Here is a 27,896-nt window from a genome sequence, read left to right on the forward strand (position 1 = left end):
GGAAAAATACAGTTATTTTTACATATGGTGCATATGGGACACTCAAATATAAGTAGAAGCTGAATATATGAGACAAATTAAAAATAAAAGCCTGAGAATAGGATATTGATTGATTTGAAATAAATTAGCATATTTCTGGGTGTTGTATGTAGAATAAATTTCCCAGAGAAAGGAGTTAGAGTGAGGAAACATGACTATGGGCAAAATTCTGGGTTTCACTTGCCATTTAGTACTGGACAAATAAAAGAACAAAAGAATTGCCACAGAGTTTAGAAAAAATCGCTGAAGAAGATGATTTTTCTTGGCTATGAAGGAGAAACTGGGAGTCATTAACAAATGTATACTAAGTATCAAACATGCATCATCAATTCCAACAGATACTCAGTTGGATACCAGAGATAACATACAGAATAAGAATGTCAATGTCTTTCCTCAAAGATCTTAAGCCTAGGGGAAAATGAAGTTAATTATATAAGCAATTAAATACAAGATAAGGGGGCGCCTGTGTGGCTCAGTGGTTAAGCCTCTGCCTTCGGCCCAGGTCATGATCTCAGGGTCCTGGGAGTGAGCCCCACATAGGGCTCTCTGCTTGGTGGGGAGCCTGCTTCCCCATCTCTCTCTGCCTGCCTCTCTGCCTACTTGTGATCTCTCTCTCTGTCAAATAAATAAAATCTTTTTAAAAAAAAAATACTGGGGTGCCTGGGTGGCTCAGTGGGTTAAAGCCTCTGCCTTTGGCTCAGGTTATGATCCCAGGGTCCTGGGATGGAGTCCCGCATGGGGAAAAAAATCTCTGCTCAGCAGGGAGCCTGCTTCCTCCTCTCTCTCTGCCTGCTTCTCTGTGATCTACGTCTGTCAAATAAATAAATAAAATCTTAAAAAAAAATACAGGATAAGTTATAAAATGAAAGAGACATACATTTCTGTAGGAGGAACACTGGAGAAGATGCTTGTCTGTGTTTGGGGAATTAGAAAAAGCTTCTTAGAGGAAACAATGCATAAATTAAAGCCATATATAAAGAAAAAGTAGAAGTCAGGTGTGATGCGATGGCAAGGACGCTGTGACAAGGAATACAGAAGGAAGGACCTCTCAGAAAGTTTGGAGGTCTGGGAGCATGCAAGATAATGGAAGCCAACTAAAGCAGCTTAAATATAACTAGAGAATAGAGTGTGGTAGAATAGGGTCATTAGTAGAGGTAAGGAAAAAGGCTGGGAAATTAAGAAACAAAACTACTGACCATATCATTTTCTTCAAACTCTCTCCTGCTTACTTCCCCAATGGCTAATTATGGAGGAAGTACCCGTGGCCCAGGCTGTGAATTAAATTTGGTCCCAAGGAGAGCATGTACTTCTCTCAAACTTAGGTAAAAGGAAGGAGGAGGTTCCCAGCCACGTTCTGCTACTTATTACCTACACGATAATGGAAATATTACCTAACTTCTTTGAACTTTGATTTCATTATTAAAAAAAGAAAATGGTGGCTATTTTAGTACTGTGTATTTTAGAATAGAATTCTGATGGGAAAATGATAATTAAAAAAAATGTATATGTCAAGGTGAGATTGCTGCTAGGAATTCTCTCCAAGAAAGAGACTAATTTGTATATTCCATATTAAGAAAAATAATAATGGCTAAGCTTTTCCATGAAAGAAAACATTTACTGTGTTCTCTTGTCTTATTCCCTTTACTTCTGTTCCACTAGAAAAGATGACAGTACTTCTGATTTATCACATTTTTAATTGGTCTCCTTGGTGACATGTTCCATATGTTTATTATTCATTTAGTGAAGCTTCTCTCTGAATTGAAGACAATACTTGAATGCTAATTTTTCTACTTCTTAATCTTTAATATGAGTTTTCTTTTCTAAGACATAGCTACTATCAAGAATCTCCTTTTATCATTTCAGAAACTTCTGTGCCTATTTTTCACACTTGTTCGCAGAATTGTTTGGAAAGATTTCTCTGTAACAAATAAGCATGAGATCAACACCTTTCACCTGGGAAAAAGAACTAAATCACGTGGTTGTTCTTATGCATTTGAAACCATTGTAGGAAGGTCAAACAATTCTTTGAATATACATTCTGCTTAGTTTTGTGTCAAACTTAGTTTTGTCTCAAAACTGCTACAACCTAGGGATGCCTGGGTGGCTCAGTCAGTTGAACATCCAGTTCTTGGTTTTGGCTCAGGTGATGATCTTGTGGGTCATGGGTTTGAGCCCTGCATCGTGCCCTGAGTCAGGTTCTGTTTTCGACAGGAAATGTGCTAGAGAAATCGACAGGGAATGTGCTAGAGATTTTCTCCCTCCCTCTCCCACCAGTGTGCATTCACTCTCTCTCTCTCTCAAAATAAATAAATAAATCTTAAAAAAAAAAAAAAGAAAAGAAACCAACTACAACCTAGTGTCATATATCAATTTGACTTACTTTTCTGTCAAGTATTCATTCATTGATTTTATTTTTATTATAGCAGTCTTTTTGAGTAATATTATATAAAATACATGCTTGGAATATTGTACCTTTAGAGTAGTTCTGATTTTTTAACGCATTTGGATTTTCTGGACATATTATAGACCATAGACAAAGTAGTAATCTGTATTACGTGTGCTTAAAAAACAGCCAGTGCTTACAAATACAAGCATTAACAAAGAATATGGACTGATATTCTTACGATATTTTAGATAAAATCTCACTTCTGTCTCTTAGAAGTAATTTTTTGTTTTTGTTTTGTTTTGTTTTAGTTTTATACCCTTAGTTTATATAAATTCAGATACTTCAGAATGATTGTTGATGTTTTGATTGGAAAGTATGCAGTATGGTGTATATATGAAAATGTTTAAAATTCAAATGTATTTGTACCATCCCACATAGCTTCCAACCAAGATACCAACTGCTATCTTTAACGGCTAGAGACCTTCTAGTGATTTGTCCAGTCTGGAAAACTCTAACACCATAATTTCCTCAGCTAATGACACTTGGGGCTCGTTATTATCACACAGGCATTGCCCCAATGCTGGAGACTGTTGAACTTTTTTTTTTTTTCTTTTAAAGAGTTATTTATTTATTCTAGAGAGGAAGAGCATGAGCAGGAGGGGCAGAGGGAGAGGATGAGAAAGAATCTTAAGCAGACTCCCAGTTGACTGCAAAGCCTGACGTGGGGCTTGATCTCATGATCTTGAGATCACAACCTAAGCTCAAACCAAGAGCTGTACCACCCATTACACTTTTTGGCACCCCACTATACTTTTTGAATTCAAATGCTAAGCATGATTGGATTTGCCTTCCAAACGAGCTTTGATATCTGTGATCCTCACGCACTAATCTCCCTTCCATCTTCACAGCATCAAAAGCTCAGGCAGATGGATTGCCCTATCATTCACAGTCAGCATGTAGCCAGGTACATTGGAGGAATGCAGTTATTTCTTAAAGACCCAAGGCTCACTGTCAAAGATGGCACTTTAATAAGTGCAAAAGCCATAGACTAGCACACTTGGTTAAAAAGAAGCAAATAAATTTATATGTCATGTTGAATTGGGCAAGACCTACACAGGGAACACTGTAGAGTCCAGATCAGACTGGAGTTATCATTTCTGGCACATGGGTGAAGAGTAACACCCTATCCTTAGTGAGGAGGATGAGAAGATTTGTAATTCATTGTGTGCTCAGGTTCTTATTTCAAAGTATGAGTGCAGTTATGAAGAAAGTATTTTATTATCTTTATGAAATTTTACAAAAAGAATCGATGTAGCTGTTTTTACATGTCTATTTGCTGTTAAGTCATCTGGAATACAAAACACATAAATCCAGGGAAGTGGTCTCTGTTCAGGCTCTAGATGAGGTCAAAGACTAGATGAAGCCAGCTGTTTTACATTTGCACTTTGCTCATGATCTATATGAAAAAATGAACAAATATTAGGTGGAAATTTTAAATTTTAAAGCTTCCCATCAATAAAAAGAACTTTATTAATAAAAATAAAGTTTTGCTATGCCCACTGCTAGAATTATACAAGCAAAGACTAACACATAAGGAATAACACATAAGGACCTTCTGCATTAGGGGAAATAATCTTTTCTAGTCTAAGAATCTAGGTTGGCTTTTATGTTGTTACATTGTGGATTTTCTTTTCCTTAAAGGTTTTCTTTTATTCTTTAATCTGAATGCATATAGAGTAAATTATTGGGGTAATAAAAGGGGGAAAGGAGATATAATTTGCCTCCAAACGACAGTCCTTATCAATAAGAGAGGAAAGTAACAGAGTGATTTGCCTTCCAAAAACTGTTGTAATTCAATTTTTGAGGCAATAGATAGATGGACCAAGATACTATAATAAATTTGTGAAATGGAACATACATTGAGAGATAAAAAAGAAGGTATGAATTGAAAAAACCTGTCCATAACAGAACTGAGAATGTCTTTGGAACTTATGGAAACAGATTGTAGGTACCTGAAATAGAGTGACGAAATGATGACTATAATCTTTAGAGGATCAGAAATATGACACAGGTTATGATTCTGACAAATTAATTTTTTGAAAAAAAAAGTAATCTTATTTTTTAGTATTTCGTTGGTGGGCTTCATGATAGTTTTCTATAAAAATAATTTACATGTCACATCTCTGATTAAGTCTTTTAGGAAAGCCCTTTCCTACTTCCAAGTTTGGAAGATGATATAACTTGCGTGAAGATTAATATTTATAATTATTTAAGCTGTCACTATGTGGCTTTCGTTGGTCCAATTAAGGATTTTTAAATGACTTTATTAAGAGATAGAAAATAGCTTTCCCATGTGTTCTGAGCTCTTTAGTATGCCCTACAAACCGTCTCATCTATATGATAAGGTGTTTATTAAAAAAGAAAATTATGTAAAAGATATCCTTCATTCAGTGAGAAAGATGACTCTGTTGATATGTACCAGGCAATGGTGAAGCAAATTAAAATTGAGTGATTCCCTGGATTTATAGTTAAGTCTCATATTTTATGAGCTTTTTAAAAACTAATCTTAGTGTAAATTATCCCAGAAATACTGCAGAGAAAATGTTTAGAAGCATAACCACTATATATAGTAAAACCCTAATAGTAAATTATTAAACTATTAAAGCATTGGATGTTAGGTCCAGGCCCAACTCCAAAATTTTGGCTCCAGGTTTCCTAACATGTTCTAAAACAAAATGCAAGTTGTAATACAGTCTTCTACTCCATATTAAAAGTAAACCACAATAACTGATCTTGAATAATATGTGTCTAACAAAAGAAGTATCCAGAAGAAATTCTTGCTGGGTTTTACTGTTCAAAATGATCATTTAACCCTAAGTACAATTAAATAGTATTCTGATAAATTAACGTGCCATATTGGTTCAAATTCAGACAGATGTTAAAATATTATGTAACAAATAACAAATATGAAATACAGAGTGATCAACTGAATGGAGACTGACATTTTGTTCATCAACTCTTGTCTGTCAATATAAATTTCAAAATCACATATCACATTTGCAAATTATTCCATCTCTCAAGCTTATAATTTCTTTGGGTCCTCTCACATAAATTAATAAATAGTTAAAATTTGCTGGGTTTTTCCTATATATCCATTTATATTAGTTTTAGTGTCCACTAAAATACAAAGAAATAATCATGCAATTATATTTTTATGTTTTCTTTTAGTTACTGTCTTGTATATTATACCATATAGCTACATAAATATTATAATATATTTAATATTTATAAATATATAGAGCATATATTTAAATATTACATTTACTTAAAATTTTTTGGACATTTAATGTTATAGGCCACAAAATAGTTACATAACAGTAATCCAGATAGAAAAGTTACCTGACTGGTAGCCTGGGTGCCTCAGTCAGTTGAGCATCTGCCCTCAGCTCACGTCATGATCCTGGGGTCCTGGGATCAAGCCCCACTTCGGGCTCTCTGCTCAGCTCAGAATCTGCTTTTCCCTCTCCCTCTGCTGCTACCATCTTCCCCGCCCCGTGCTCTCTCTAGCTCTCTCAAATAAATAAAATCTTAAAAAAAATAAAGAAAGAAGACAAGTTACCTGGCCTCAGATAACTTTAGACTCTGTCAAGACCTTTGTCACCAAACAAGTCCGGCATCAGTTCAGACAGAATTCTCTGAGTATTAGTGTCACCTACCATGCAACACAATTCACTGGCATAGGGACAGCATCATATAACTCATAGTCCCTTCCTTTGTTCAAAATGACATATTTATGTGGATTCTAAATGGATTCTCTAACAAACGAATGCAAGCAGTAAATTGAATTAAGTGAAACATGCTATTTTTCTACCCAATTATAGTTCTTAAAGCTCTGAAAGAGAAACATCTGTTTGAACCAGTTAAAGAGCAGGTTGCTGACTGAGAACAGCGGGAGGACCTGCAGTTAATCATCTGTACTCCTACAAGGAGACCGCTCACCAACGTGAATGACTAAGGAGGGCTTCCTGCAGGATAAGGCACTGCGCAGTCTCCACATGAAAAAGCAGTAAAAGTCACAGCAGGGAGAAATGGGAATTGGCACTTGAACAAAAGGAGGAGGAGTTTTTAACAGTTCCATTGGTAACTCAGAGGTTTGCATCAGCACTTGGTTTAAAAACATGGGATAAAGCCTGGTGTACGATAAGGTATTAGTCTTAAATATAGCAAATAAATTAGTGAATTTACTGTATCTTAACAAGGTGTTAACTTGAATAAACAGCATGTTGAATAAACCTTCTGCTTAATTTGTGTACATGCAGCAGAGCAGGAAGCCAAATGATGCAGGTTGGAAACAGATGGAGGCAAACAAGAAGTGGAGCAGAGATTATATTCTTTATTTTCTATAGTAGAAATCATCTGCTCAAAAATCAGGTTTTACCTCACTATTCAATATTAATGATAAATATAAACATTTGTGATTTCTGAATTGTAAACATGAATTTTAAAAATAACACTGAAGAAAATCTCAATACATCTCTCTCTTTTGTCTTTTTTGTTCTATGTGGTATATTTCTGGTGCTGAGAATCTCTGCTTTTCCTTCTTCTTTTTCTTCCTCATTAACTTATTCCTTCCTCCCTCCCTCCCTTCCTGTCTTCTTTTCTTTTCTCTTTCCCTTCCCTCCCTTTCCTTCTGAATTCACCAGAAAGGAAATTTTACAAACTTTTCAAGAAATAGTCTTTCTTGAGAGGGGTTCTTTTTTTTATCATCATCATCATAAATCATCAATATTCCTCTCAATTTTTTCCATCATTTATATTTCCAAAGCAGAACCACATCTTATGGATTCTCTTTTACAGCTTTTTTGTTCCATCTTAATATTTCAGCTCTAGAAATCAGCATGAACTAATTTTACCAGAACTCATGAACTTATTACATCAATATTTTCTACAAATTATAGTCAAAGAAATTATCACATAAATAGAAGCAGAAGCATATGTTACCACATGAACCACAAATGGAAGCCCTGATTGAAACACATTTTATTTTTGAATTAGGAACAGTGGAATCTTTAAAGAGTGACAAATGAACATTTTGAAATTCCCCAATAATGTATCTTTATAAATGTCTCCAAATCTGATTTGAGCTTCTGATTATTATGGTGGAATTGGAGTCTACTTATGATATTAAATTTGTATGTCTCCAGGAAATCATTTCAATGACCCCCAAAGACCGCGGGAGTTAATGGAATTTGGGTGTTCTACTCCAACCCATTTACCAAGTGAATCAATAAGCTGCAGTTTTGAGTCAGGCCCTGACTAAAAGGAATCTCTGCAATGGTTCCAGGCTGCTGTGTAATAATTTGCTTTGACCCCAGACCATGTGGCCCAGCACATCTGATGGCACATGAAGTGTTGGGGCAGGTAGAGATGCTGATAGGGGTCTTGCACAGACCAATACGGGTCATTCACTGTATAAACCATTAGAATTTGGAGCAATGCCTTGTGGATAACTAGTCTCTTGAGAAGCAGCTCTTGGCCTGCCACTGGCCTTTAGGAGAGACTGAAAAGTTGACCGGGAACCACCAAGTTACCATGCAATATGATCTGCCTATTATGAATTGGGCATTGTCTGACCCACTAAGGCATAAAACTGGCAATGCTGGAATCACTCCATCATCAAGTGGAAGTAGTCTGTATGACATGGGGCCCTGGAAGCACAAGTAAGATGCGCAAGGAAATGGCTCAAGTGCCCATGCATGGTCCATACTCCTGCTACATTAGCTTCTGGTTCCCAGTGAACATCTAGCATCTCATAGGAAGTTTCCTTCAGTTAGTTGAATGAAAAACAAGCAAACAAACAAACAAAACCCCAGAAACAACAACAAAGAAGACTCGGATTTAGTTAATCCATGGTCCTGCACCATATTCAGGTACCTCTCAAAAGAGGACAGTGCAGCACTATATCCCCACTTCGGGGTAGCCCTGTAGGACAGTGAAGTGAATCTTCTCAGGTGGAGAACTTGAAAAGTGTATCTGATGTTCATTTTGTTTGGAAAGAGAAATAGCCAGAAGTATAGGTCCATATTGATACATGGGCATGGCCAGCTTTTAGCTGGATGATTGAGGTCTTAAAAGGAATGAGACTGAAAAACTGGTGACATACAGAATCATGTGGAGAAACCTCTTCAATCAGAAACATATTCTGAACATATTTGTGTCTCAAACAAAGACTCACCAATGCATAACTTCAATAAAAGAAGATTTTAATACTCACCTTGATAGGAATACATGTGTTATGGACAACCTCTTCTCCTAACCTCTCCTGTCCTTGACCATAATTTTTATTACAGTGGTTATGTTGAGAGAGAGAGATGTAGGTTTGCATGGGCTTAGCAGTATGAACTTCTAGTCACCAAAGCATACTAGTTGCAGGCATTGCTGAGTGTCCAATCTGCCACAAGATTACCTTCTGCATAATATAGAATGCCTTATCTGTTATAATGCTCTTCCCCACAGCATCATTCTTGACTAAGGGATTTATTGCAGAGCAAATGAAACATGGCACTGGGTCCATTCTCAAGGAGTTAACAAGTGTAATCTTGATTTTCCTTATAGAACAACTGAAAGAATGGTGGAATGGCCTTCTGAAGCCTTATCTATGATGTCAGCAATACCTTTCAGGGTTCTGGGTGGTATCTTCAGGATGCTTTATATGCTCAGCTTTTATGTGTAGTGAGATTTCTTCCATAGAGTTCATGGGCAAGGAAATCAAGGGAGAAAAATGGAGGAGGGCTTCTCCATCATTATTGCACGTAATCCACAAACATGTTTGCTTCTCGTTTTGATGACTTTGAGTCCTGTGGGTCTCAAGATTTGAGTTCCAAAGAGAGTAATGCTTCTGACAAGTAACATGACAATGATGAGATTGAACTAGAAGTGGAGACTTTGACCTGGTCAGATTAGTCTCCTGAATTAACAGAAAAAGAATAAGGTTTTTGCGCTAATTGGAGTGATTTTTTTATCAAGGCAAAATTAGGTTGACTCAACAATGTGGACAATGGAGTGTATGCATAGAATGCAGGAGATTCTCAAGTGCCCCAGATAGTCTCAGGTCCTATCATTCAAGTCAGTGCAAGACTATCTTAACCCAGTTCAGGCTGGACATCTAATGGCCCAGATCCTTTAGGAATGAAATGTTGGGTAACCTTACCAGGCAAGAAACTATGACCAATAGAAACGCCTGCATGGGATATTAATGCTAATTAATATTAATGTTAATATTGATATTAATTGTTATACATACCAGCTAGGACCATGTGTTCACTTGGAGAATCATGGGCTGTAATAAAAATTATGCTTTTCCCTTATTTTGATATGAAATTTTTTATGTATACATGCACATATCACACAATTTTTTTGTTTTCTCCCTTTTCTGATCCTCTACTAGTATAAAATAAGTTGCGTTAATAGTAGTTAATTTCACATCTCCCTATTTAAGTTATAGAATATCAGTGAGGGGGGGATGAGTGAGGAACTAGAAAAGTGATATCACCAAGAGACAGAAAAGGAACTTTGTATCCTTTTTGTGGAAAGGGTTAATCTGCTTTTAGTTGTATTAGGGACAGTTGTACCATGTTAGGTGGAAGCATGATTTTGCCAGTTTCCATTTTGGAGATCAGTGTAGTTTGAGAGATATGTATATGAACTGAGCTGACAAGGGGTATACTGTGGTAGCTTTGTGATGTGTCCACTTGGCTAAGCGTAACTACATTTTCCAGAATTTTCTGTGTGTTTCTGGATATGGTGAAACACAGCAGAATGTCTTATGGGAGATTAGAAGGGGGAGATGAGGCAGCAGCCATTCTGTATCTTACACGCATCGTCATTCATCTGTTGGCCAGGTCTCTAGCTGCTCCAGCTTCCACTGGATCTTCCTTCAACTTCTACTCTTGGGCCAATGAGGGAATTTATTTCCATGTTGAATGGCCTTGGCTTCTGCAGGACAACCACACAACTAAGGTCAGAGGCTCTAGGAATTGACATAGGGTTAGACTGTTCTTGTGGCCTCCATCCTTTGTTTATGGGTTCCTGATTGTTGTTGCCGTACTTTATATACACCTTCTTTCCCTCACTGCCTATTCTGCAACTCCCCAGCTCCACTATCAGACACAGATCCTAGGGATTTGACTTTATGGGATTGTCTGGGGAAGACTGGTTCTTTATGTCTCATATTGGAGCTAAGAGTCCACAAGACAGGCAGTCAGGGAGAAAAGATGGTATATAATCTCTTAGTGGTTTCACCTCATTGGTTGAACCCACACTGAAATATTTCTTTTGGATTCTGGAAATGAATACTTTCTTGTTAGAAATACAGAAGGAGCAAATATGGTATCACTAATCAATCCTTAATTTTCCCCAACATCCAGAAATGCATCATGTTTTTTTTCTCTGAAAAATCAAGACATAAGACCCTAAATATTGCTAATCTTTCTCTGTTAGCAATAATTAATAGAAAAAAAAGGCGATAAAATTCAGGAATCAGGAGAAAAACAAACAGCTCAGAAAATCCACACATATACACACAAAAATGTTAGCTTCTGAAAAAGTCAGTGATGACTAGGACATGGCAATTTTTCTCTTCAAAACTGCAATAATTTCCCACCACAAAGAGGTGCTCTCACCCTTGGTTCTCCAATACTTGCAAACCACTATAGTCCTTAAAGGTTGCACAGAAAATTTTCAAACATAATATTAAACATAAGGCATTTTCATTTAAAAATTGTTATATGCCATAGCATGAAAACAAATAATTTTTCAGCCTTTATAAAACAACAGTTTGCCTGTGATTAAGTCATCCTCCCCCTCCCCTTGAGCCATCATGTCAAAGGAACAATAAACCCCTCATATGTTAAGTTTTTGATGTATTTATTATGTTTTAAATTAATACTCTATGTGCAAACCATAAGTGAGGTTTTGACCTTATCTTGGCATATTGAATCTGTACAAAATTTTGTACACATTTTTCCTAAGCTACTTAAAACATTGTAATTTTTACTTATTTAATGTTAAATAATATCACCCTTTGTAAGCTGCTGGTGATTTTGCCTGAAAGGGCAGCTGTTTACAGGAAAGGCTTTTCTTCTTCTATTTGGCTATTTTATAATGGAGGGAATATGGCATTGGGGTCAGACATTAGGCTTCAGAGAGAACTATGAATTTAAAGCCTTGCTCTTTTCCTTGCCCCGCCGAGAACCAACGGCATGCCTCAACATCTTTGTGCCTTATTTCTTCCCATTGGTAAAATGGAGGAGGTAACAAAGTATCTACTTCCAATAGTTGTGCAGCTTAAATAAGCTAATTCATGTAAAGTCCTTCAAATAGTGCCTGGCATATGGTAAATGCTCAATAAATGTTACCCAACTTGATATTATCTTCTGGCTTGCTAATAAACTACAAAAACATACAGATCCAAAGGACAATATTTATAATTAACAACAGAAAAAAGAGGAAAGATTTTAGCTAATAAAGGTAAAATAGTGTGTCTTTTAAATATAGGCCTCTACACAGAGATATTGATAAAATAATAAAAGTCAGGCCAATAGATGCACATAACTGTTTTATAACTAGAAGTTAGGTGCTTAACTCTACAGAACTTGGAAATGAAATTGTAAAGTAGGACACATTTCCTTCTGCAGTTTCTCCAGATTCCCTGTGAATTTGTACTGGGCCCATAGATATATTTAAGCACTATTTGGCAAAACATTACTTTTCAAAAAGTGGGGACAGCACATAATTACCTCTGCATGATATTTCTTTGGTAATTTGCAGATAAATTGATAAAAATATCTCGACTACGAGGCAAGCAGAGTATTGATTGCAATTTACTAGGCTATAAGAAAAAGTGATTTTTCTCTCAAGTTTTAATACAAGTACTTACTTGTTTTACTTTATGGCCAATACAAGCCTCCTATCAGCAGCTCAAAGTCTTCATGGAAAAATCCCATGATTACAAATCCTCAAGATTGACTCTCTCTATTTTTTGCAAGTATTTACCTGTGTGTTATTTTCCTGTTGAGCAATTTCTAAAAATTACATTTCCTATAGCTGGAAGTTTTATTAGTTCGTTCAATCAATATATTTCTTAAGTTCAGTATCTTCAGAACTCCCTAACTATATTTTTTTCAAAAAGAAAAGCAGGAAGGTCACTGATCTTTCTTCCTTCTTCAACATATTTTAACTACACTTACATTCACACACACACACACACACACACACACACACACACACACTTCATATGTTACAAATTCATTCCAGTTCTGTTTTCATTTCTTGTTTATTTTTACTTGTGTTGACATGCAGTGTCTTTTAAGGAAACTTAATTAATTCTTTGTTCTGAAGGGAAGCTAGACTCTATAGTAATTTTAATTGAAGATGAAATGTTTGGGCACTATATTGACTTTTGTCTAATTATTTACGTGTTTCATTTCTTCCATGAATTGATCTCCAAGGAAACTGTGTGTCTGTAGAGTTCATTTATTACTGACAGTTATCCCACCTACAGCAGCATCGAGTCCATTTAGCTCTGGTTATAACTTGGTCCACCTAACCAAAAATATGCTTCTCCACTGATTGCGGCATTTTGGATTCCTCACAGGTTAATCAACAATATCAAAGTGAGAAAGTAAAGTGAGATTCAGTTAATTTATTGAGAGCAGTAGAGATTTTTTAAATGGTATCAGTGGTGACATCGGTCTATGACAAGGTTACGTTGGCATTTGACAGCTCTGACATGTTAGTTCTGGCAAACAGTTCTTTAGCTCTTGGGAAGTAGTGTGAACACCTGCGCATCATAGCTGGTCACCCATGACCCTTCACAGCCACCCAGTCCTCATCTAGAATGCAGTGGTGGCTTTTAGCTGCATAAGGTATAAGGTCACCCTAGGTAGTTCTATGTATGTGAACAGGAACTGGGGACAGTGAAAACAAATTTTAATTTATCCAGGATCATGCAGCTACAATACAATCATTCATTGTATTTCATGAATGATTTATTTATTCCAAAATTAGTTGAAAATTTTTCTATAAATGTATTGGCACATTTAAAAATTTCTTGGAGAAATACACATGATAAATGAGCATAATAAAGTTAAATAGCAAAAGTTTAGAGCTGCGACAAGCAGAAAAGTTAATTAATAATGTATAGAAATTATGACATTAGTTGAACTTCTGCCCAATCAGAATCCTTTCTTCAGTTATACTTCTTCTGGAATATATTTCTTTAAGCCAAAAGCACTTAGAGATTGTTACAGAAGAACTATATCCCAGAGAAAACCTATATGTAATAGATCACTAGTGGCAGGCATATTGATTGACATTATTTAGCCAATCAGTTGATATATTATTTAAATTCTGAAATTTTGAACAACTACAGATACAGTGTCCTTAAACATACGAAGCAACATGGTATCTTCCATTTCCCTCATTTACCTTATCTTTTTTTCTTTTCCTACTCTTATTGGAAAAGGATTAACTCAGTAGTTATGCTGTGAAAGACTGAGTAATAAAAAAAAAATAATAAAGTTTGTTTCAAAGATGTTCTACTCTGAAGAATCTGAATGAAGCAATTATTCCTATGGAGATTTTTTAAAAGCATTTTTTATTCTCTTCTGCCCAGAATTGAGCCGGGGATGAACCTCTCTGGGGCTCCACTCTGGCAGCATTCTGCTAAGATGAAGTCGGGCTGCCAATGACATGGCAGGAGGGAAAAATGTAAAGACAGCTAATGAGCAAACATGAGCTCCAGACATGCATTTGAAACTGGCTCTTCATGGACCAAAGGGTAAGTCAGGTATGGGACTTTCAATGACTAAGGTCCATAATGATATGGCATCCTTTCAACGGAGTAAGAAGACTCTAGGACAGTCCCTTTCCTCATGTAAAACTGTGGTGGGGGAAAACTCCCTTCAAAACTTCTGGTAGCAATGGGGATGTAAATACAATGACCGTTTTCGGGACATGACCTCCAAGTTTCCTGCTAGACGCAGGTCACCCCTGCCACCAACCTTGGTCCTGGATGCAGAGAGCTGGTGATGATTCAGAAGCACCCTGCTGTGGCTAGAGCTCTGCACCAGATACCTTGTATTTAAGGCAACCTTTCTCCTTAGCCATTCGGGTGATACGATAGGATCCAGGTATCTGACGCTGCTTCTCTCTTAACTGTGGCCTCTACGAATTTTTGCACATTCCATCTGAAAGGTTTTAGAATGCTGAGAAGGACTTCTCATGGTGCTGCCTCATGGAGCTTAAGCATTGAACTCTGTTCCTGAGCTCTTTATGCTATTTGTCTGTAGAAATTTGGAACAGGAATCATACTCAAAGAATGGGACTCATTGAGTAGAAATATAAAAGAACCTTATTTTTATCCTCCTCTGTCCATCCCACCCCTGGCCGTGAGATCCATTTTGCCTTCGTTTCTCTCGGGTGAAAGTAGGGCATATCCTGTGCCTGTCCTCGTCACTTTTAGTTAATGAAAATCCTCAAGTAACTCCCAGTTTTCCACACACATTCTCAGCTTGGTTATTATTTTGTTCAACCCAGTGTATTAATTTAAACATTATTAACGTCACTTAAAATTGAGATACCCCTCCCCATCAAGGAATACATTTTTGATCCATGCTGAGTGTTGTTGTCTGGCATGGAAGTTCGTACCTGATGGGTTATGAGGTACATGCCTGGTGGTTGTTTAAATATGACTCTCTCTCCTGGTGTGTGAGTAGAGTTTCACCTGTGGTTCCCTTGAGGATAACCAAGAGCAACTTTATTCTGGCTGGTTACTTTGGGCCATTGATTACATCTTGCCCTATGCAAATGGTCTGTTTTCAGGAATACATATAGAACTTCAGGTTTATGTTGTGAGTTATTTATTTAAAAGTAATTCAGTACCCTGGGTATGAATTTATGTAATTTGGATTTGTATTATACCCTGTAGGTACTTGGTCAACACTTGAAATACTTTAATCGGGAATACTCCAGGGATAGTGTATTAGCATTTGAAAATTGAGAACTTTTTCTATTTCTACTGAGAGAAATAAGGAATCCATATAATTTATAAGTCCAGGAGGTAGACTTCATTTAAGAACTGTTGAACTATCATTATCTCCATGGTATTAGATGATTTGTAAATCAGCATAAGGGAATTTAGAAAAATATATAGTTGTTGAATGTTGAATGCATAGTTATTGATATATGTTTATTGGCTAGTAAACTTGTACAGGCATTTGGCCTTGGGAGCTCTAGGAAGCTCCCAGACTAACGTCTTCCCAAGTAGTGGTCTTGATCTAGGTCTGTATTCAGTCTGATGTACCACCATCTTATGAGGGAATCTGTTGTCTTACGAAATGAGAATGTACTAGATGTAGAAGTGAATGTTGTGGGGCACCTGGGTGGCTCAGTGGGATAAGCCTCTGCCTTTGGCTCAGGTTGTGATCTCAGGGTCCTGGGATAGAGCTCCACATTGGGCTCTCTGCTTAGCAGGGAGCCTGCTGTTCCCCCTCTCCCTCTGCCTGCCTCTCTGCCTACTTGCGATCACTCTGTCAAATAAATAAAATCTTTTTTAAAAAGAACTGAATATTGCTACAGTAATAGGTGACATGACTGTCTAGAGTCTGTTTGTAAATGGCTCTTTTTGAGTGTGGTAGAATTTAGTATCAGTCTTGTTTTCATTGTAACATATCACTTGGTTGTGAGACTTTCAGAGAGAATACATATAGTGTTCATGTACCTCTAATCATTTGAAGTCTCTGGTCTTAAAACTGACAGTGTGAAGAAATTGGGTATTGCAGTTCTCAAGAGATGGCCAGTTTCAACTAAGACATCTCTATACTTGATTTGCTCTGATAACAGCCAGTGATCCAGTCTATTGTTCTTTAGGACGAGATGAGTCAGACAAGGATACACTCCCCTCAAGGGAGGGGAGCCATATTTGATTATCTGAGTGGTCTTTGTGGACCCTCTATTTTTTCACATTGTTTGAAGTAGGAAGTGCCTCCCACTCTTTCCTTTGGGATTGTGATTAGAGATCACAGCACATAAAAAACTCTCTAAAAGTCTTTTTTCAATCTCTAAATCCTGACACTTTTATTGTCTTTATGTAGTCAAGAAGCTTACAATTAAAAACGAACAACAGAACAATCTTGCTTTATATTCTATTTTAAATAGTGGGCTCATAATTCAATTTGGAATATGGAAAGAGTTTGCGACTACTGTGTTCGAGTCTCCGCCTAAACTGAGATGGAAATTGAGAACTGAGATAGTTGAATTTTGATACCATACCATGCATAATAAAATATAACCGCTAAAGAGTAATATATTGAGATAAGAGACTAGTTTTATATTTTATCACATAATCTGTAGTGAAACAATAATTTTCAGGCTACCACTGGACCATTTACTATAGTAAAACAGTGATTATTTTTTTATGTTCAGCTAGCCAATATATAGTACATCATTAGTTTTTGATGTGGTGTTCGATGATTCATATAACACCCAGTGCTCATCACAACATGCTCTCCTTAATACCCATCACCCAGCTGCCCCAGCCCCCAACTCCTCCCTTCTATAACCCTCAGCTTGTTTCGCAGAGTTCACAGTCTCCCATGGTTTTGTCTCCCTCTCTGATTTCTTCCCATTCAGTTGATTTAATCTAGTAAACTAATTGATTACGCCAAAGTATAACTGGAAAAAATAAATTACTCTTTTTTTAAAGGTTTTTTTAAAAAAAATTTTGTTTATTTATTTGACAGACAGAGATCACAAGTAGCAGAGAGGCAGACAGTGAGAGAGAGTAGGGAAGCAGGTTCCCCGCTGAGCAGAAAGCCCGACGTGGGGCTCGATCTCAGGACCCTGAGATCGTGAACTGAGCTGAAGGCACAGGTTTCAATACACTGAGCCACCCAGGCACCGCAATAAATTACTCTTAAAAACACAAAATAAATGTGTCTAAAAAAGTATTTCATTATTTTTTTCACATTTTTTATTGTCTTAGGTTAGTCACCATTCTTCATTACTTTTTTTTAAAGATTTTATTTATTTATTTGACAGACAGAGATCACAAGCAGGCAGAGAGGCAGGCAGAGAGAGAGAGAGAGAAAGCAAGGAGGAAGCAGGCTCCCCACTGAGCAGAGAGCCCTATGAGGGGCTCGATCCCAGGACCCTGGGATCACGACCTGAGCCGAAGGCAGAGACTTTAACCCACTGAGCCACCCAGGCACCCTCATCATTAGTTTTTGATGTACTGTTCCAAGATTCATTATTTACGGGTAACACCCAGTGCTCCATGCAATATGTGCCCTCCTTAATACCCGCCTCCAGGCTCATCCATCTCCCCACCACCCTACCCTCTAAAACCCTCAGTTTGCTTTTTGGAGTTCACAGTCTCTCCTGGTTCATCTCTCCCTCCTCCTGATTTCTACCTCCTTCCCTTTTCCTTTCCTTCTCCTAATGTCTTCCATGTTATTCCTTATGTTTCACAAGTAAGTGAAACCATCTGATAATTAGAACAGATAAAGAAGATGTGGTCCATATATACAATGGAATATTACTCAGCCATAAGAAAGGATGAATACCCAACTTTTGCTTCAACATGGATGGGACTGGAGGAGATTATGCTAAGTGAAATAAGTCAAACAGAGAAAGTATTTTATTATTGAGGAGACCAAAGAGATACTAAAGCTAGTTCAAAGAACATTTGAAGAGATGTCATAGGCATTTTAAAATAGTAGAATAAGAAATATTAAAAATACAAGGCAGAATATGACACTGGATCATGTCCTATTTGTCGATGAGACCATGAAATCTGGGTTTATCCTTTTGTTTTTTTTTTTTAAACTGGTGAAAAACTTACAAGCTAAGATATGACTTTACAATGTCCAGGTGCCAATCAAATAGTAAAAAGCAAAGTCTAACTCAGGTACATTCTCCTGGAGAATTAAATGATTTTTGGATGATTGCTTTAAACAATGCCCCTGCTTGATGTTGAAAGGACATATACCACATGTCCTTTGCCTTTTCCACAAATGTTGGATAAATTTCTCTGTTAGATGACAGCATATTTCTCCTTATTTGAATATATAAAGCACTTGAACTATTCTAGATAATTAAATGAGAAAATAATGATGGATACTAAGTATACCATGGTAAAAAAGATACATTTATATTTTCATATAAATGTATGAAATATATGTAAATTTCATATGAATATGAATATATATATATATATTTCACATCCTTCAATTTGTTTGGATCTCGACTTCACATACTAACAACAATAAGTTTGGAATAACTGCTTTCTGGGGTACTATCTGACACCACAAATAGTTTATTTATTTTTCTGACTGCTTGAACTATTAGCAACTTTCTACACTGTGGCCTATCTTTTCAAACAACCTTTTCTTTGTTTCACTGAGAGCTCTCTCTTCTACTTTCCATTATAAGCATCTGGTTATGTTTATCTTTGTATTCTTCTTTATACTATTTATAGTCTTTTTTTTTTTTTTAATATTTAATTTATTTATTTTTTTTATTTCCAGCATAACAGTATTCATTATTTTTGCACCACACCCCGTGCTCCATGCAATCCGTGCCCTCTATAATACCCACCACCTGGTACCCCAACCTCCCACCCCCCGTCCCTTCAAAACCCTCAGATTGTTTTTCAGAGTCCATAGTCTTTTTTCCCATATTTTTCTTTGCTGGGGATTTACTTCTCCTTTGCTAAATGCTTAACTCTTCTCGCTAGCTGTTAAATGTCAGAACGATTAAGAACTGGTCCTAGACCACATTTTTTTCATGCCATATTCTCTCTACTGGCAATCTGATCCAAGCTTACTGCTTTAAATGCCATCCCTAGAAAATAGTTTCTGAATCCATACCTCTAGTAAGACTCAGACATCACCACGAATTGTTTCAACAGTATCTGCATATGGATAAATGAAAGTCTACTCAAAGTCAACCAGTCTTAAACCAAACATCATCTCTTGCTTTTTCTTCTTCACTAATCCCATTTTAATGAATGACCCCATGTCAGAATCAGGTTTTGTAAGACAATTGTCCTTCATGCTTCCACCCACTACCTCCCATATACAATTCATAATTGAAATTTTACTTCACTTCCTAAATATCTCTCAAATTTATGAATATTTTTCTACATCAATACCACTATCACTCTGAGCTGAACACCACCATGTCTTGTTTGTACAAATACAGATCTCTCGTACTTAGTCTCACTAACATGTACTTTCTGCCTTCTAGTCAGTTCTCCACACTACGAAAAGGATAGTCATTTTAGAAATCACATCTGTTCTTGTTGCTTTTTATAACCCTTTAATGGATTCTTCTTTCTCTTAAGAGAAAGAGAATCCGTCTGAGCACAGCTAGTATAGTTATAAGCAAGAGCTGTAGAGCCACACTTTCTGGATTCAAGTCTAACCTCTTTCACACTTCAGCTACAGGAACAGGCAAGATGTTTTATTTGCTGAGCTTCAGTTCTCAGATGAGTCGTTAGTAGTACTGAGTTCATATATTTGTCTTAAAAAGAGAATAAGCTAATACACATCAGGTACTTTGAGCAATATCTTTCACTCAATTAGACATCAATTTACCATAGTATTAGTACTACTTTCTCATTACCATTTCATAATTATTCCCTCTTAGTATCTGTAGTTTAGCCATATATTGCTTTTTTTAGTTGCTGAAAAACTCATGTTTAGCCCCACTCCTGACATTTATTGTGATGTCCTTTAACTTTGTCCACTTCTCTCTTTTATGAAATTATCTCCATTTGAATCAAGTGAGCTGAATTTTATGTCCTCCTAGAAGCCTGACTGACACAGAAGCTCTGGCCATTGTAGACACTAGGGAGCCTAGGCTCAGAGACTTATAGCAACACATGCTTCTGTGATCCTCATGGAAGAAAAAGAGGATATAGTGATTAATTCACTAGCTCTTTACCACTCCCTCCTGGAATTGAGAGACTTCTGCTTATGTTTAGCTGGTCCAGGTAAGTCACGTGTCCACATCAACTCTTCAAAGAAAGAAGAGAAACACAGTTACCATTTTCTTGGAAAAGAAGGTGAAGTAGAACACTTATGACCCTGTTGACCCATATGGCTACCAAACTAAGCATAAGTAAAGGCAGTAGAACTTGAAAGTGCACAGATGATTGGAGACTGATGATGGTCTATTGTGAGGTGAGCTTCACATGTATTCTAGGATTAGATGGAAACATCTGTGGGTCAGGTCAGTGAGGGCTATAATGCTATGCGAAATTTGCACAATACTCTTCTTAAACCTTAAAGGAAGGCATAGGAAAAGAAATCTGAAAAGAAGACAGGATTGTGTCTATATTTTGGAATATTATAACTGAATCATTGTATCTGAGTATAGATTCTTTAATGAAGGAATATTATACAAATTGTTTACATATGAATTTAGAAATGTAACACAGTAGGCTTATCATTTCAGCATCTGGAATGTAAATTTGACAAGATAATAAATTGTATGCTTTTCTATATTGTGTAGAGGCTTCTATTACATGAATCAAGGCAATTAATTAGACTGATCAAGTCATTAGTTTATTCAATTAGCATTGACATAATCACAGTCTCAAGTAGATTGTTTGCAGTAGAAATATTTTGTAAAATATCCTTTAATTGGAATAATCATGTGGAAATATTCGATCAGAAATGTATCTATAAAGCAGCATTACACATCAGATTTGAAATATCCCAACTAATTAATAGCTAATAAAATTTTATATAAGTCTATGGAGATAAAATGAGAGTGGCCAAAACATCACTGTAGAATTCTGAGATAAGAACAATAAATGCATGATGCAGAAATAAAATAGCATAAAATTCCTCTATGCCTTGAATGCAATTTAATTTAATTATTGACTTTCACATACATAGCTAGGGTATCATCAATCACCATAGATAATATTTTTTCTAAGTCACCGAAACTAATTATAGTCAGTAATCTTTAGTCACTGAGACTAATCACTACACTACATTAGAAATCAATCTATTATGTGGTGTCATGAAGGTCTGTTGCTGTAGAGATTTTTTATGAACCTCAAAATTCTGTTAATTACCTGAATACTTTACATAGACATATGAAGTTGTTGTCCAACTTACTTCTCTCTTATAAGCAGTTAAAAACACTGGTGATTTTTATTTCATCTTTATGCTAAGTGAACAGCTCTGTATTGAAAAAATGTTTCAAGTTGCCATTGTTCAGATAATTTTTTAATTAGAATATTAAGAAAAGGGAATACACTGAAATAAAATAGGAAAATGCTGGACACAGGCAGAAGTAGAGGGAAAGTGACTCATTTTTATATCAAGGGCTTTTCCTTTTCCTTTACTTTTCCCTAAAATGTGTTTCATTGAGTCTAAGATACCATCCTAAACATTTCACGTTGCCCTTAGTGGACTCTTCTCCTAGTACCTGTATGAATCAATTAAAATCTAATATTTCATGTTCACAGAATTTTATTTTTTAGAGATTTATTTATTTGAGAGACAGATGGGGTATGACCAGAATAAAATGGAGACAGAAACTTAAGCAAACTCCATACTGAGTGTGGAGCCTGATGTGATGCTTGTTCTCATGACCCTGAGATCATGACCTGAGCCAAAATCATAACTGACTGAGTGACCCTCATGTTCACATAATTTTAGAGATAAAAAAACACTCTGCAACTTATCTATCCATTACCAATACAGAAACTGAACGGGACTTTAAACAGCAAGTTTACAACTTTTGTAGCAGAGTAGAATCTGTTTCCTAACTGTTTGACAGGAATCTTTCCACCAAATCACAAGCAAACCACAGATAAACATTGATTAATTACTATTACATTTATATTTGGAACAAATTTGATCCATCCAAAAGAAGAGTATATTTTTTAACATATGATTCTGGAACAACTGGACACCCAGAGGCAAAACAAACAAACAAAACATGAATCTAGACACGGAACTTACACCCTTTACATAAGGGTGGATCATAGATCCAAATAGAAATGCAAAACTATAAAACTTCTAGACTATAACATAGGAGAAAACCTGAATGACCTTGGGTATAGCAACGGTTTTTTAGATACCACACCAGAGGTACGATTCACGAAAAAAAAAAAAAAAAGTAGGCTGGTCTTCATGAAAATTAAAAATTTCTCCCCAATTACAGTGTCTTATAAAACTAAACACACTCTTGCCATATGATCCAGCAATTATGCTCTTTAGTATTTATCCAAGGTAGTTGAAAACATATGTCAATATAAAAACCTACACAGAGATGTTTTAGTAATTATATTTATAATCATTAACGTTTGGAAACCACCAAGATGACCTTCAGTAGGTGAATGGATACATAAACTGTGGTCCATCCAGACAACACAGAATTATTCAGGGCTAGAAAGAAATGAACTATAAAGCCACAAAAAAACCTGGAGGAAGCTGAGATGCATATTACTAACTGAAAGAAGCTGATCTGAAAAGGATACATACTGTAGCATATCCAGTTATAGGACATTCTGAAAAGGCAAATTTCTACAGGGATAGTAGAAAGATCAATGATTGCCAGGGATTGGGAAGGGGGAGGAGTGAATAGACAGGGCACAGAGGATATTTAGGACATTGAAAACATTCTGTATGATACTATAATGATGGATACATGTTGTTATACATTTGCCCAAACACATAGAATGTGCAACATCAAGAGTGAAAGGTAATGTGTAGTGTGGACATGAAGTAATTGTGATGTGTTAATGTGTAAGTTCACTAATTGTAACAAATGAACCACTCTGGTGGGCAATGCTGAAAATGGAGGAAGTTATGCATGTGTTGGGGGAAACTCATGTGCATATGGGAAATCTCCATTCCTTGTATTTAATTTTGCTGTGAACTGCTTTTAAAAAATAAAGTCTTACAAAATAAATTAATAAACAACCATGTAGTCCTCCTTTAACTAGGATTACCAGTTGTTAACATTTGCCATCTTTGCCTTTTTCTGTTTATTTCTCTTATTTCTTTTCTTTCTTACTCTTTCTCCCTCTTCTCTTCTTTTACACACACACACACACACACACACACACACACACACAGACTTTTTTTTTAACTTAACCATTTCAACCTAGCTCTTGCATCATGTATGTCCTGAGAACAAAGGTACACTCCTGCATAAGGAGTATACTTTTATCAGTTTCAAGAAATTGAAATTTGCTATTATAATAAAATCTAACACCTATAGTCTGCATCTCTATTTCTCCCATTGCCCAATTTTGTCTTTATTTTTTCTAAATCCAAAAGCCAGACAAAAATCATACATATGTTTGGGGTGATTGGGTGGTGCATTTGGTTAAGCAACCTGACTCTTGGTTTCCACTCACTTATAATTTCGGGGTTGTGAGATAGAGCTCCATCTCTGGCTCTACACTCAGCATGGAGTCTGCTTGGAGTTTCTCTCTCCCTCTCCCTCTGCCTTTCCCCTTCCCCCCATGTGCTCTCTCTCTCTCAGATAAATAAATAAATCTTTTAAAAAAATCACACTTATGTTTATCAAGTCTTTTAGGTTTCTTGAGTCATTCTATAGTTTTTTTCCCTTACATTAAGAGGCCTAGATAGTTTGGTCTATAGAATTATCTTTATTTAAAATTGCCTGATTGTTTCCTCCTATTTAGAATAATTTTTTCCCAAGAATATTGCATAGGTGATACTGTGTCCTTCTTAGTAAAAAATCAATTTATTTCATTTTTGGTAATAGTATGTTTTTTATGACATTTTTAAAGGTAGCATTACCAGATTTCTCCTTTGTAAATTTTTTTTCCCTTTTGCAGTTATTAAGTAATCAGTGGAGTGAATATCTTGTATCCTAACTAATCCAAGGGTTTTTGGCATCTAGTGATGATTTTTATCTATATTAAATTTGAACTTGGTAGTTGTGAACTAGTTAAACTAATTCTTTATATATAAACATATTATTATATTTTATACATATAATTATATATTATATTTTTCAATGTAATTTATCATTGATTTATTTAATTTTCATAAATATCTCATGAGTTTTATATGTTTATACCAATTTTAGAGATTTAGGGAACATTTTGTATAAATGCACAGAGTTAATAAATGTTGAAATTGATGCTAGAAACCAGCTCTAATTTTTCCTGTGTGGCTTTCTTTTTGAGACACAGGTCATGTTTGGACAGTGTCTAACAGTATTTAGGCCAAGAAAGATTTCAGAGAGTTTCTTAAACACCAGCAGTGATTATATGAGGTGAAGAGACCTGAGCACCTTATTTCATTTTCTTTGGCACTGAGCCCTTCGTGCATTTTGCTTAAGTCTTTAGTTCTTCATTAACCTCCTTAAACTTATCACATGGCATGATGACAAAGGTAGACTGGAACTTCTCTGAGTGGTATCACTAAAGAATACATTTTCCTTAAAATATAGACAAAAAATAACACAAACAGCAACAAAAAATTAGCCTTTTCTGTTTAACATGCTGCAAATGTAAGGTTTTCAATCCATGAGTCATTTTTTGGGTAGAATCCTTTCTAAACGAATTGTAACTACAGTCTTGATTCTCTTTATGAGAAATGGCAGAGAGAAGTTGTTGGTTACCTGAATTCAAATCCTGATTCTCCCACTTACTGTCCTTATATAAGAACTTGGTCAAATTAGTGTCCTGTTCTGTGGCACACGAACAACACATTTTCCAAAGTTATTGTGAGATTAAATTATTTAGCAATTGTAAAGATTTTTAACAGGTGTCGGCACACAGTAAGCATCGGAGACGGTTGAGAGGCAATATAGTGATTGAGTGTGGGCTCTGTAGCCAGAGAAATAGGAGTATGAATCCTGGCTTCACCCTGACATATTGTAGTTTCTATGATAATTCATGAATATTAAAATACTCATGTTGAATCGCCCTGTTACATCATGTTTCTTTGCAGCTTGCCCCATCCAAGGTTGAATAGGGGTACTTAGTGACTCAAGGCAATAGGGAGTGGGTTTTGTCTTCTTTTGAGTAAGGAAATGCATGGAATTTGAGAATTGTGATGAGGCAGGAGCTTTCTAAATGTGTTTTGCTTCCCAGGAGGCAGGCTACATTCTTAGCCTATCAGGGTCTATCCCAGTGGTCTAGGTTATTTACCCTCATTTCTCTCAGTTCCTAACTTGAACTGGTGGGAGGCAATATCTGTGTTGTTCATACTTACTATGACTGTGTATATATGTGTGCGAATGCACAGGCACACACAGAGAGAAAGAATGTATTTCATTGGGAGTACTGTCTCAGATCCTGTTGAACGTATAATGGAATATATAGTATATGTACATGATTACCTTTCTAAAACACCCAAGTTGTGAAGTCTGGAAACATCTAGCCCTACGCATTTCTAATGGAGGCTTGTCGACAAGTGTTAAGGCTCCAGCATTTTCCAGTTCCCTCTCATGAGAGCCTGGGGTGTGACTTGATAAACCGACTAAGTATGAAAGAGACCTAAGACAGATCTTTCCCATGTAAACTCTGTAAATAGAAGACCTCATGAGTTGATCTGGCTAATGTATGCTATGTGACACAGCACTGGTTGGCAGAGGTCTGGAATTTAGCTACCAAGAGAACTTTGTGCTCTGGACTACACACAGAAGTTCATGCCTAGCTTTAAGAGTAATATATTAGTGAACTATAGGTTCTGGGTGGTAATTGTGCCTGAGTGGATCTCTACAGAGAGAGGACAGATAGACCTATAACATTCTGAGTCAGAGCCCTAATGAGCGTTATAGCCAAACTTCAAGCCATAATGCAAGTAGAGGGCTGCCGGAGCTGAAAGGGCAAACCTATGCTCATTAATTGCAAAATCTATTATCAGATACCAGCAGAGCACTCGTGGACCAGGAAGCCTAAAGACATAACCACGGAGATGGGAAAAACCAAAGGGTTCTATTTAGACATCTCAGCAACCCTTTCCTGTGACTGGGATGACTTTCAACATCAAGGCTATGTTAAACTCAGTGAATCACAAATTCCACTTTAAAGATATTTTAGTAAGATGAACTAGGAAAGAGAAAAAAAAAACTTGACTTCAAACACAATTTCAATTTTTCCCTTTACTTTATAAGGTTGTACTATGTAATCTGGACATAAACAGTCATCCTATTATACATGTACATGTATACATATACATAAGCTCCTTTCCTATATGGTTTTATATTTACTATTGTAAGACACTTTTTAAAAATCAAAATAACTTTTAAGTACATAGAAATATACCTAAAATAAAAATATGTGTTTTATTCTCATAAGATAGTAATGAATTAGAATTTTAGTTTAAGATCATTTATAGTTTCAAAGGTCTTTACATTTCTCCAAGGAATTTAATATATTCCTATTGAACATTTCATTAAAAATGCCGCAGACAGAATATGAGTTTTTCTAAGTATGACTTCTATCATTTTACTAAAATCAGTAAAAATAATTTTGTGCTTGGAAGGTTACTACGTCTCAGCTCCCTCTCTCTAGAAATGGAATGAGAAAAAAGCAATAATAATAAGAGATGATAGCTTCAAATGTTAAAAAATAAAAAGTCATTTCCAATTGCACACCCATTATCAGCCAAAGAAAATGCAGGACTGAAGTAGGAGGCATGGTGGGTAGCACTCTGAAAGTACCATAATTTTAGAGATGGATCAATGCAAAAGAAAAAAAAATACATCATTTGAAAGTGCTGTAGTATTAAAAAGGTTTGGGGGAAAATGAGATTGCAGTTTGAACAAAATCATACATTTACTAAAGAGGGAAGAAATTAGTTATTGTCTAACAGTCAGCATAAAGACGCCAGAAAAACTATATAAAATCCTTTTATAACCAGTAACTTGAAAATTAACGAGTCATAGATCTCCAATTTACTTGTGATTAATAAACTTTATTTGAATTAAGAGAAGAAAGCATTTAACCAGAGAAAGCATTTAAACAGAGAAACAACTTCAACAATTTAAAAACATACCTAGTTTATGCTGTGAAGAAATACTACCAGCAACGAAACACTCCTAAAAGGATCTTTTGTAAGAGTGTCTAGTTAGGAACCATTGTGTATTTCCAGGAAAGACCTGGAGTACTGGGTTGCCTGGTGTGCCTCCACATCATAGTCGTGTCCACTCAGGACCTGCGAAAGTGACCTTATTTCGAAATAGGCTCTTTGCAGATGGAGTTAATTAAGATTAACTAGTTAAGTGACTGGCGTCCTTATAGGAAAAAAATTCGGACTCGAAGACACAGACACAAAGGGAAATAGGCAAAGTGACAGCAGTGGCAGAAGATGAAGGGACAAAGTGAGGGGTGCCAAGAATCACCAGCAACTTCCAAAAGCTAGGAAGAAGCACTGGGCATATTTTCCTTAGAGTCTTCGGA

The sequence above is a fragment of the Mustela erminea genome, chromosome 17 (genome assembly GCF_009829155.1).
Source record: "Mustela erminea isolate mMusErm1 chromosome 17, mMusErm1.Pri, whole genome shotgun sequence".
Taxonomy (NCBI): Eukaryota; Metazoa; Chordata; class Mammalia; order Carnivora; family Mustelidae; genus Mustela; species Mustela erminea.